Source organism: Sinocyclocheilus anshuiensis, unplaced genomic scaffold (assembly GCF_001515605.1).
Source record: "Sinocyclocheilus anshuiensis isolate Anshui unplaced genomic scaffold, SAMN03320099.WGS_v1.1 scaffold493, whole genome shotgun sequence".
NCBI classification, from domain to species: Eukaryota; Metazoa; Chordata; class Actinopteri; order Cypriniformes; family Cyprinidae; genus Sinocyclocheilus; species Sinocyclocheilus anshuiensis.
The window spans coordinates 983,709-997,673 of record NW_015537963.1 but is presented as its reverse complement, the minus strand read 5'-3'; the positions used below and the strand labels follow the sequence as shown (position 1 = coordinate 997,673).

The 13,965-nt window shown below is 32.7% G+C and overlaps 1 protein-coding gene across 3 annotated transcripts in view; it reads right to left on the bottom strand.

Moving 5' to 3' along the window:
- LOC107667848 (receptor-type tyrosine-protein phosphatase epsilon-like) overlaps positions 1 to 13,965 on the bottom strand; it is an 85,962-nt gene that overhangs the window by 34,943 nt on the left and 37,054 nt on the right. For 2 of the 3 annotated variants that reach the window (XM_016459574.1, XM_016459589.1), the window contains exon 2: positions 3,577 to 3,797. The gene's annotated coding sequence lies outside the window, so the exon portion shown is untranslated. Of the gene's footprint in view, positions 1 to 3,576; positions 3,798 to 7,811; positions 7,868 to 13,965 lie in introns of those variants that run through there. The other variant, XM_016459583.1, reaches the window with a different exon arrangement.

Here is a 13,965-nt window from a genome sequence, read left to right as displayed (position 1 = left end):
ACACACTCTTTCTCTCACAATGGGCGTGTGATTCAACAGAGAGCGTCATAATGTCATGGGTCTCCCACCAGTTTACATCTCTGTGTGTGACTGTCCTGTCCTGCACACAGTCCTGAATGAAGACTGACATTCTTCTGAACCAATCAGTCTGGGGTAAATGGAGCTTAAAGTGAGAGCTGGACTCGGATTGGCTATTTGTTACAGTAACTTATGTTAATATTCCTTCTATCCCAGATCAATATGTTGAGACAAGTAGTGTGTAGGTTGATTCCCATGTAGTGTTATGGAAATACCATTTGCAAGTTTGATGTCAGTAATATTTATTCTTTTAAGGAAATTACTTTTATTACGCAAGGACACAGTAAATGAATCAAGTGAAGTAAAGACATTTTAAATGCTACTAAAGATTTCGGTTTCAAATAAATGCTGTTTATTCATCAACAAATCCTGAAAAAATGGTTTCCACAAAAATATGAAGCAGCACAACTATTTCCAACATTGATCAAAATAATAAATTTTTTGAGTAGTGGATCAGCATATTAGAATGATTTCTGAAGGATCATGTGACACTGAAGACTGGAGTAATGATGCTGAAAATTCAGCTTTGCATCACAGGAATAAATATTACAATAGAAAAGAGTTCATTTAAATTTAAAATAGTTTAAAGGATTTTAACTTTATTTTTTTAGGATTTTTGATCAAATAAATGCAACCTTGGTAAACAGTTGTGTATGAATACATGTGGACAGCAATCTAGATTTGTGTCTGTTCATCACATAAAGTTATCACATGACTTCATAAGACTTGGAAAATAGCACAGCAGTTGTATTGACTACTTTTATCATGCATTTAATCATTTTTGTTCCCCATTCAGCCTTATCCTTATTGTCCTTTTGTGTCCCACAAATGAAAGACAGTCATACAGGTTTGGAACGACATGAGGGAGAGTGAATTAATTTTAATTTTAAAAATGCCATGACAGAAGAGAGCAGCAAAGCTCTTGTAAATGTCAATGCAATGAATGAGAAGGCCAACCAGAACAACAATCTCCAGCCTGATAGATGAACGACACTTCAGACCCGTTTGGCATTTGGAGTGGACAGACCAAGCCACGTAAACTGGGTTTCTAATGAGCAATTGTGAGTCTATGTATGTGTGTATGACAGTGTATGAATGTGTGGGTGATTTGCAATGATTTTGTTGACAATATAAAATCAAGCAAAACTGTAAAATGTCAAATTTGCAACAATCACCTCTTTAAGCTATTTCATACTATATACTTCCGGTCAAAGGTTTTGGGCAATATTTTAAAAGAAATTACTACTTTTGTTCAGCAGGGATGCATTAGGTTGATCAAAAGTGACAGTAAAGACATACATAATGCAATCGATTTCTATTTCAAATAAATGCTTTACTTTTGTTTTCAACACTGATAATGATAAATGTTTCTTGAGCAGCAAATCAGGATATAACACTGAAGACTGGAGTCATAATGCTAAAAATGCAGCTTTGATCACAGGAATAAATTACATTTTTAAAATCTATTCAAATAGAAAACATTTATTTTAAATTGTAATAATATTTCACAATATTACTGATTGTATTGGATTTTTGATCAAATAAATGCAGCCTTGCTGAGTATAAGAGACTTTCAAAAACTTTCAAAAATATTAAACAAATCCCACCCAAACATTTAAACGGTAGTCTATAAGTAAAGGCCAAAAAACATCACCCATGCCTAGAATGGACGAGAGACAGAGAGTGTGTGTGTGTGTGTGTGTGTGTGTGTGTGTGTGTGTGTGTGCGTGCGTGCGCGCAGTGTAAGCACATGCTGTCCCCCATCTGCCGGCTGATAGGTTATTTCCTTTCCTGTGCAGCCAGGTTTCCTGCTTGAGTTTGACACACACTTCTTAACCTTTGGATAAGATACATACACCCACACACACTCCTTAAACAAGTCCTGGCACACACACACACAGACTCACACAGACTCACACACAAAATGTATGCACAAAACCCGCTGGAATATCTCCATGTTTTCAGGCCTCTGTGGAGCATTCGCTAATAATGAGAGACGCTGTGCCAGCGAAGCAGCAATAACAGGAACAAAGAGAAAACAAAAAGAATCAGAAAAATCCTTTGAATATTCCTGCAGACGCTGAGAGGATCAGAGAGTGTGACTGTGCTGAACATGCAGCTTTCATAACCACACGCAATATGATGAACAATCAAGAAATGTGTGAAATGAACCAGACAGACCAGACTTTCTATGCTTGGATAGTTTGAATGAAATTGGCTCTTAAAACATAAATTAGACAATTTGTGTGTCGGTCTGTGTATCATTTACAATTTCAGAGGCAAGTATTTTTAAAGGAATAGTTCATCCAAAAATGGAAATTTGCTGATAATGTCCTCACCCTCAGGCCATCCAAGATGTAGATGAGTTTGTTTCTTCATCAGATTTGGAGAAATGTAGCATTCCATCACTTGCTCACCAGTGGATCCTCTGCAGTGAATGGGTGCCGTCAGAATGAGAGTCCAAACAGCTGATAAAAACATTGCAATAATGCACAAGTAATACACACCACTCCAGTCCATCAGTTAACATCTTGAGAATTGAAAAGCTGCATGTTTGTAAGAAACATTCATTTTAAACCATTGCTTCTGGCTAAAATATTATTCCTGTTCACAATATTGCTTTCTCCAGTGAAAAAGTAATCTCGTCTGAATCAAGGGAGAAATCTGCACAGATCAAGCACTGTTTACAAGTGAAAACAGTCAAAAACAGTTCTAAACAAATATGTGTGTGGATAGAGATGTGAGAGACAACAAGAGATGGACTTTATCACTGGAGGAAGCGTTATTAAGGATTTTGTCTAGAAGCAACAGTTTAAAGTTAAAAGGCCTTAATGATGGATTTGTTTCATATAAACAGCTTTTTGCTTCACAAGATGTTAATTGATGGACTGGAGTTGTGCGGATTACTTGTGGATTATTGTGATGTTTTTATCAGCTGTTTGGACTCTCATTCTGACGGCACCCATTCACTGCAGAGGATCCATTGATGAGCAAGTGATGTAATGCTACATTTCTCCAAATTAATCTATATCTTGGATCGCCTGAGGGTGATGATATTTTTTATATCCATGCAAGATATAACAGCATTTTCCTTGTTCTTTTGAAATAAGAGTTTGACGAATTGTCAACATACCCCAAAATCCCTCCATTCAGAAACTGCCAAAACGGCTTGCTCAGAAATCATCATATTGACATCACAACCATGAGCCAACATATGACCGATCATATTTATGTATCAACATCTACTCTGTATTCAGCAACTACACAAACTGTAGGCAATCATAACAGAGCTCATTTACAGATGAAGTCTTAAAGGTACAGTAGCAAAAAATGCTGGTTGTCAACTGTGAGGGAGAAGTCGGAAAATTGTAATTTAAACTATATTACGCCTAGTGAAAAAAACCTTGACTAACCTTCAAGGAAAAAATAGCATGCAATAACAACAAAAAACCTTTCTGACTATTTCAGCTACATTGACTGAGGAAATGTTGACCTTACCTTGAGCAGTGATGTTTCAGTGTATGATTTGGTCCATTGTAGCCAGTGAGCTGTAGGAGGAATCCAACCATCACATCGCTCCTTCAGCCTTAAAACCTTCTGTCTCACACTCTCCTTCTCTGTGAGACTCTATCTATCTATCTATCTATCTATCTTACAGATCCACAGAATGAAGAGGTGCAGCAGAAATCCAGGAGCTCAATGCAGCAGCACAATGAGATCTGGAGAGGAACAAGACAGACAGAGAGTCAGGTTAGATGTTTATTCAGGTAATTATGTAAGCCAATCATTATCGCAAAACAAACCATGACAGGGCGATCAGGCCCGATATGAAGCTTTAATTAAATGGCTACATATTAAAATACATCAGTAAATAAATGCACAATTAAATGCATAATTAAATGCATAAATAAATGCATAATTACATGCACAAACAAATAAATGCATAAATACAAAATTAAATGCCTAAATAAATAAATGCATAATTAAATGCACAAATAAATAAATGCACTATCAATCGATCAACCAATCAATCAATCAATAAACAAATACATTTGCGTTAAAATAATTGTATGATGTTTGAAGTAAGAGACTACAAAGTGAGTTAAGAACAAGCATTAAACTAGTACAGCTATATAGGAAATTGGTTGCTAGGGATAATGGTTAATTATATAGTTTAGCATTATTATATACAAATATTTGACTGCAGAATGACACAACTGACCAATCAGAATCAAGCATTCCAGAGAGCCATGCAATAATGATCTTCAAACAATGAGAATGAGGACAATGAACAGAGAGTCTTAAGATCCAATTTTACAGATTTCCACTCATATGCAAGAGGGAAAAAACACAGAACTGCACATGGTAATAAATAGTGTTCAATCATGAACTAAATCACATTTCACTCATTCATTCATTCCTCTGTGAATAAATGCTTCATATTAATGTCTCAGTTTACTGAACAAGCTATGAGATTAATATGAAGGATTTATTCACAAAGAAATGAATGAATAAAATGTGATTTAGTTCATGAGTAACCATTATGTATGTATGTATGTATGTATGTATTTATTTATTCACTTATGTATTTATGCATTTATTTATTTGTGCATTTAATTACACACTTAAGCATCTATGCATTTATTTATTTATGCATTTATGTATTTATGCATTAATTTGTTTATGCTTTCATTTATTTGTGCATTTAATTAAATCTACATAATTTCAACCCATTTACTAATCTGATTCCAGTCATGCTCTGTATTTTCCCAAGACGTCAGATTTTGTTATTATATCCCATTAACTTCAAAGTTCAAACTAATTTACAAAAATCCAACAGCAAGTTTCTATGACATTCTAGTGTCAACATCAGTCTACATTTCGTCCATTTTATTGTCTGCCAGGCCAAAATCAAGCAGGATTTGAGGTATGATTCATGTCCGTAACACAAACGATGCAGGACAGTCATGCGCTGAAGTACACAGGGTTACAGGTTTGTTCAAGTAACAGCATCACTAATAGCAAGTGCCACTAATGACATTCCCTCTTAATGGCTCTCTCAGAACGAGTCCTGTTAAACACAACCGCTTAAACACACAAATTACACAGGAAATCGACTTCACGCCTCATTTCTATTGAGCTCACTGTAGCCGTTTGTAATGAGACTGAATATATTTAACAGCCACCATCCAGCATTCACTTCACATTCCCCAGTCATCCGTCCATCAGATTCAGAGGCCGTTTTAAAATTTATAGTGCTCTCGGCATGGCCACACATGGCAGTGATGACTTCTGTGTGTGATATAATCCCAGCAGCCCCTCCAGGGGACGCCGTACATGAATTTAGATGAGCACCAGAGATGGAATGGTGTGGGAGGAGGCTTTGGATAAAGACTGAGAAAAGGAAACTCACTTGATAGACACGAGGAGGAGGAGGAGGAGGAGGACAGACAGGGTGACAAAGTACAATTTATCTACCTGGGAAAAGCTGTAAGGGCACTGAATCCACATGCTTGTGCATTTCAAGCTGTTGCTATGGTGAGCATCTATAGTCCAGCAACCAGACTGAGTGGGGTTACCATGCGGTTACCAAGTTTTTTGTTCACACATGCATGGAATCGTGGATAATCGTGGGTAAAGTGGCCGCATCTCATTAGAATGTCTGTAAAATTGCCCATTTCTTAATTTTTTTGGAATATTTTGTATATTACAAATGATTGTCCAACTTTAACGTTTTATTCTGTAAACTACTGATGACCACATTTTCCAAATTTTAAATTAAAATGTTGCCATTTAAAGCGTTTTTTGGATAAATTGACAGCTGGTCAAAATAACAAAAAAAGATGCCATTTTTTATATTCCATTTTTCAACACAATATCAATGTTTTAACTTCAGACATAATTTAATAAATCAATATTTGGTGGAATAATCCTGATTTTCTATCGCAAAAAATGAAAACATTAGCTTTTTGACTAACATTTCATAGTCATTTTCTAAAAAAATTAAATAAAAAATAAAAATGCAAGAGCAAGAGCAAATGTTATCAGACCTTTACAAAATAAAATAAAAATATTAATATTTTAATATTTTAAATTAATTCAAAGCAGCTCTCACAATGACTGGCTTTGCTGACATGCAAGTTTATCCTTCCACTAAGCAAAAAGAAATACATCTTTCATATCATGACTGAACGAGGGCAATACTAATATAATGCTAAAAAAATTCTCCATGGAAATGTATGAGGCGTAACATCAATAAACACTGGTCTCTGAGCCTCTCTGTGTGTTTGTGTCATCCCGGGTGAGCAGGAAGATTTCTGTGTAACCTTTAGAGAGCAGATGAAAGCAGCAGATCTCAGACGGGTGATGGCCTGCCCGTGAACTCTGGATGTGGCTCTTGATGAGGAGCGAATAATCCCTGATCTGCTCCTGCGGGTCTCCTCTCATGCTCCACAGTCTGAGCTGAGCTTCTGCGCGACTGATTTCAGCTTCAGTCGCATGATGACGGGCTTTCGTTCTCTGGATATGACAGCAAAATAGGTCTAATGAACTGAGCGCTGAGCGCAGCACAGAAGCATCCTGAGCTGATCGTCTTTAAATAAATTATAAAAAAAAAATATATTTTTTTTATTATAAAAATTTATTAAAATAAAAAAATGTATAAAAATAAATTATTTTTCCAAGTTCTTGTGAAGATTATTGGAGTACAAGAAAATACTATTTCTGCTTTTGTACTTAATTTAACATTCAATGTGTGACGTGTCTATTCTTTATAATTATTTGTGACATTTACTAACAATTTCTCAGTGAAAATTTTTTCTATGCCAATTTTTATTTATTTTTTTTTGTATAGAAGCAGATGTAAGTTGTCAGCTTCCCATTCCCAAAGTCCATTTATTGGAAATTGGAATAAAGCCGGCGTTCATAATAATGCATTAGATCTACAAATACAGTAAATACACAGAGAAAACTGGTGAAAAACTATTTTCACTATTTTCAGAAATTGCTAGTAAATTTTTTACAATTAATTACAAAGAAATACCAAGTGACAAAATAAGTGACAATTTTTTTTAAACAAATAGGAAAAAGTATTTGTTTAAATAAAAATTAAATATTCTTCAGAAATAAATTTATATAAACTAAAAAACTATTTTATTTAAACAAATTAAAATGTTTAAATACAATTAAATATAAAAAAACAAATAATAAATAAAAACAACAAAATAAAAATGATCTAAAATAAAAAAATAAAATAAAATAAAAAAGTGAAATAAGAAAATAATAAGAATAATAAAAGTGAAAAGAGCCCACCTTTAAGTATATGCATTTTTTTTCCAGAAAAGAAAATCTGGTAGCTTTGAACAGTAATATCATGCCGCAACTTTACAAAACACATGATATAAGGAATCATTAATGCGCGCAGCACCAACGAGTTGATGGGTCAGGGGGTTCTTCAAATCCCCAATGCAAAGTATGAGCAATAATACTAGTGATTCTTACCTTAGCGAGCACTACTAATAAATTATACAGTCAGAAAGATTTGAACAGTGCTATTAAATGTGCAAAGGCCATTTCCATTGCTACTTCATGAATGCATAATACTGCTGAGACCCACAGTGCTCTACGTGTCCTATCTCATCCAATCACCTTCAACCTCTCCTGAGATGCTAAACATCCCTGAATCAAACACCAACAACTGCTGTTTTTCAGAAAGAGCAGAGAAATACACGAACCCGCGCAGTATCTGGATGCGTGTGCGTCCTTGGGCAGATCTCACTGATTAGCAGCGTTTGTTCTGCCAGTAGACAGTCTTCTAACAATGGACATCAGGGTTTATATTTAAAACCTCCATTAGCACGTGATATATCTGAGCGAAACACAGCTAGAATTTACCAGGATTACAGCAACGGTCCTGTAAATACTCTACAAAGCCTCTTTGAGTGAAAGTAGAGTTGTGTAATGTGCACATATGCGTTTGACCCGGTGATTGGATGGATTTATCAATAGCCGCTCCTTATGAGACTCACCCACATTCACACGAGCTAAAAACTCTTTATAATGGTTTTTAATTAAACTATTCAAGGTTCTTCTCCCTTGAAATAGGCCTTGCATGTTGAGACTAGAATGATAAAACCACTCTAAACCTGCCTGTGCAAAACTATATCCAATCAAAAACTATATCCAATATCAACTCAAGTACCGCAGAGATGCAACTAATTTTTTCTTAAAGGAATAGTTCACCCAAAAATGAAAATGAGCTGACATTTTACTCACTCTTGGGCCATCCAAGATGTACAGTAAATGAGTTTTTGTTTCTTCATCAGATTTGGAGAAATGTATTCCATCACTTGCTCACCAACGGATCCTCTGGAGTGAATGGGTGCCGTCAGAATGAGAGTCCAAACAGCTGATAAAAACATCACAATAATCCACAAGTAATCTATCATTGAACTGTTTTGCCTTGTAAACGGTGCTTGATCTGTGCATATTTCTCTCCTGATTCAGACGAGACAACTTCTTCACTGGAGAAAGCGCTATTATGGATTATGGACTCATATTTTGGCCAGAAGCAAAGGTTTGAAGTATAACATTTCTTAATGATGCAGCTTTTCACTTCACAAGATGTTTTATAATTGATGGAATAGAGTAGTGTGGATTTCTTGTGGATTATTGTGATATGGTTTATCAGCTGTTTGGACTCACTTTCTGACGGCACCCATTCACTGCAGAGGATCTACTGGTTGACTATTCCCATTCAAACTGTTCCTTTAATTGACTTGATTATTAGAACTATTAAATCAACTAATTGGATGATAAATGCAACAATTATTTACCAGATAATTTAGCTTTTGCTCTATGCCAACTAACAAAGTTCACTTGTTTTCACTCACAAACTAACATAAACAACAAAGACCTAAGTATAGCCAATTACCTCATGCTAATACGTATTTCACAACATATATGTATAATATAATGCATGACAATATCATATTTAGATGCAGTTAATTGAACTTGCACGTTGCATTACAGATAAAAGCAAAAAAATCCATGCATTTCCTACAGCAATTACGTTGTTAAAACGCATGAAGGCCTAGAAACATTGTCCCTCATCAAAAGGATGATTTTACAGCTCAAATTGCACATTTTTGTACGGAGGAATTATATGTAAGTCTGCTGCATTTCTGCTTTCAATTTCAAAGAGATATTCTTTTACAAAATGAGATGCTGTTTTCTGTAAAACGAAGGCATACAGCGAATAGTGGCTGACAAGCTTTAAAAAGGACAAAAAGGCAAAAAAGGCAACAAAAAAAGGTGCTTTTATGAACAATAATCAAATAAAAATAAACTAAAAAGCAAATATAAACAATAAAATTTTATTGAAAATATTAAACAAAATATTACAATATTTAAAAAGACAACAAAAAACAATACAATAACAGAAGAAACAAATACAAAATAAAATAAAATAAAATACAATGAAATCAAATCAAATAAAAAAGCAAATAAACAATAAAATAAGCAATATAAAAGAAAAGAAAAAGAAAAGAAATAATATAAAATAAAAAACAATGAAATCAAATAAAAAACTAAAAATATTTTTTTTTAAATAACTAAATACAATAACTAAAAGACAAAATAAGATAAAATTTATTAAATATAATCAAGTTATATTTAATAAAATGCAAATTATATTAAATATTATTTAAAATAATAATTAAAATATTTAAAATGAATTAAATTATTTAATTAATCATTAATATTAAGGAATATTTAAAATAAAAATCAAATTTACAATAAATTACAAATTAAATTAAATTAAATTAAATTAAAATTAAATTGTTCCAAAGAAGTAAACTCACACAGGTCTGAAGTGCATTTCTGCTTCTACCACCTCCAGAACACTTGCCTCCATAGACTTTAGTCAGTGCATTACTGTAAAAGCTGTATAAACTGAGCGGCGAGTCAGAATGATTGTCTGTAGTAGTGGACAGCACATGAAACAGCTTCACTGAAGGGAAATGTGGTGATTCAAAGCAGCAGACAGGAAGCTGCCAACACGAGGCAGATCAGATCCCTGTTGGGAGGCTCGAAATATCGCTTCTAATCGTGTGTCATTTCCAGGCCCAAAGAAACTAATGACGGCCTGGATTCAGCGCCCTGATTTCAGCTGTCATAAACCAGGACAAAACTTTAATCATTCATACTAATAGCCTGATTTCTCACTTTGAATAACATGCTTACCAAATCAACACAAAGCAAGCAGAATGAACAAGCTCTCACACACACACAAATCATAGAGTCATCTTCTCTCTCTCTATCTCTGTGCAGCACTGTTCATTGTTTTCTCCCTCCCTGAGTGGGCATCTGTTTCCTGTCAGTGAATATCAGGTTATGAAAGCATATCGCTGGACAGCAGCGTGTGTTGATGATACGCCTGTGTTCTGATCATGTATCATAGATGGACGACAGCAGGACACACAAAGCCAGGATTCAGCATCCGCCGTCGGGAGGCAGATGCGGGTATTAGTGAATATTATGTGACAGCGAAATGATATTTGGCAACACAGAATCAGGACGGCTGGGAAAGAGACAGGGATCTGATGCGAGATGAGCCTTTAAACCTAAACAAAACAATCAAGAAATCATCCAAGTCCAACTGCAACTTCATTAATAAAGACTGAAGAAATGTATATGAAATATATTTAAATGTGTGTTATTTATGTGATACATATATATTCAATTATATAAAAATATATATTAAATAAATATAATAGCACATAAATATACATAAAATCTATCTATCATACTGTAATATATATATATTAATTGTTGTATGTGTATTAATATAATGCAGTACAAAATACAGTACAATATCTTAATGAAAGTACGACTGAAAAATATACAAAATCTTTTTAGAGATTATTTGTTATATAGATATTAATATTAATAAACATTAAAATAATGCAAAATACAGTAGAATATCTTCATAAAACTTGAACTTAGAAAATATGATATATATTAAATATTTAAGTGCATAAAATGTAAACATTATATTATTATTAATATATCAATTAATATAAATAATATGTTAATAGTATTTGTTTATCAGTATCAACCATTCATAAAACTGTTAAAGAAAAAAATAAATATTAATGCAATTATATCTATGATAATCTATAATATAGTAATATCTAAATCATTTTTATTAATATTATTTATGAATTACTTGTCATACAATGAAAGTCCAATTGGAACATATAAAGTATTATATTTGCATATTTCATAAATTAAATAATATTATGAAAAATAAAATATGTATACAATTTTAATAAATATCTTAATATATTTTTTATAGAATTATTATTTTACTTATACTTACTTTTACTTATTTATTATAATTTTAGACATTTTATTTGTTTTGATTTTCTATCATATTTTTTTTAAATAAAGCAAAATACAGTACAATATCTGGTAAATGTTCTCACTTCACCTGGCATGGGCAGGTGTGGCCCTACACCGCTGCAGTCAAAGACAAGTCTCTGTGTTAGTAAACCACTGATTAAAAAAACTCTTCAGACATCCATCTATAGCTGGTCAATACTGCAGTGGACTCCAGAGTCCCTGAACACTTCCTGTCCCTCATTTAGCAGCGATCCGTCTCTTCCTCTCAGATGCTGGCTGCTCGTGCTGCACATAAACAGCCCCAGTGGAAGAAAGGCCTGCATTGTGTCCACTGCACCTGGACTAGCGTGGCCCGCGTGGGGGTTCTGGACTCTGGGTCCGGTCCAATCTCTTGAGTCAGAGCGGCGCCGAGCTGAAAGCCGATTCTCTTTGAGAGAGCAGCCCACATCTGTGCTGAATGCCAGGATATTTTCTGATTAAAGGAATGGCTCAGCCAAAAAAATATGAATATTCGGTTATCATTTACTCAGTGTCATGTCATTCCAAACCTGTATGACTTTATTCCCTCTGTAGAAAACACAAGATGTTCCTTTACCAAATGAGATGCTCTTATTTGACTATTATTTATGAACTATTATATTAATCTAATATCTATTCTATATTATTTCATATTATACAGGTATTTATTTTACATATACATTTCTTAATATTTTGAATTAGTTTTTATTTTAATATTTTTTACTTTTTCATTTTAGTTTAAGTTTTATTAATTGTGTTATGTGCTTTTGTCATGTTTATTAGTTTTTTTTTTTTTAAATCTATTTAGCTTTATTTTTATTTCAGTTTTAGTTTTGGTCATTCTAGTACATTAATTTACACTTATTTTATTTCATTTAGTTTCATCTAATATGTATATTTTATTGTATTGTATTGTATTTTGTATTTTATCAAATAAAATAAAATAAAATAAAATAAAGTGAGACACTATGATATAGTAAACAACCTTTAGGCAAAGTGAAAATATAATAATATTAGTTTAAACATTTCTTGGTCTGCATTCCACTCAAATAAAATAAAATCTAATAAAAAAAAATAAACAAAATTAAAATAAAATAAACAGTGAGACACTATGAGATAGCAAAAAACCTTTAGGCAAAATGAATATATAATAATTAATAACATCAGTCATGAGCATTTCTTGGTCTGCATTCCACTCAAGTAAAATAAAATAAAATAAAATAAAAAATAAAAAATAAAAAATAAAAAATAAAATAAAATAAAATAAAATAACATAAAATAACATAAAATAACATAAAATTAAATTAAATTTAAATTTAAATTAAAATTAAATTAAATTAAATTAAATTAAATTAAATTAAATTAAATTAAATTAAATTAAATTAAAAAAAAAACAGTGAGACACTACAAGATAGTAAACCAACTCAGGCATAAGATATTTACATTAGTCTGACCATTTCTTTCACTCAAATCAAATCAGGCTGAAAGAAAGTCATACAGGTTTGGAACAACACGAGGGTGAATAAATGATGACAATTCTCATTTTTGAGTGAACCTTCCCTTTAACGGGGAGAAGTATGTGTAAGATTTCTTGTAGGCTGTGCTGCAGTGTGAGAGTGTAACCGAGGTGAGCGAGGTAAAACCGCAGGCTCTCATTAATCACCTGCGCTCTGCTGCCTGCCTTCTGCCGAGCACAGTTTTGTATTTTAGGTGAAGCTAAAAATAGATATCCTTAACACACACACCTGTCACCTGTGATTCATTTACGAAGGTATGAACACAAACACAAACATACAAGGCTGAAATGGACCTTCGCCAAACAGCAAATGTAAATAAAAATTGGCTTTGGTGAGTAAATGACAGCAGCTGGCCTGAACCTTTTTACTATTAGAAAATAACACATGCTTTAAATCAAAATATAAGAACAACAGTCTGACCCTGGCTGTTTTTATTTTCTTCCTCCAACTTCAGCAATGTGAGAAAAATCAACAGATCAACAACAAAAATCAAGCTCAATGACTGCTGATGATATTTCCGTTACATAAACTAACAAAATATAAACATATATTAGTGTTGTTATAAACTAAAACAAAAAATATTACAAATAGATTTGTTCACTGAAATAATAAAATAAAATAAAACAAAATAAAAACATATTAGGTAGAAAAAACAACAAATAACTGTAACTGAAACAGATATATTTAGATATAAAAAACTAATAATGACTAATGACAAAAATGCACAACAAAATGACTAAAACTTGAATTAAAATTAAAACAGAAAACTAAATAAATATATATATATATATATATACAGTGGGTACGGAAAGTATATATATATATATATACATATAAATATATACAGTACACACACATATATTATGTAAACACAAACTTTTATTTTAGATGTGATTAATCGATTTGACAGCCTATATATATATATATATATATATATATTTTTTTGTGT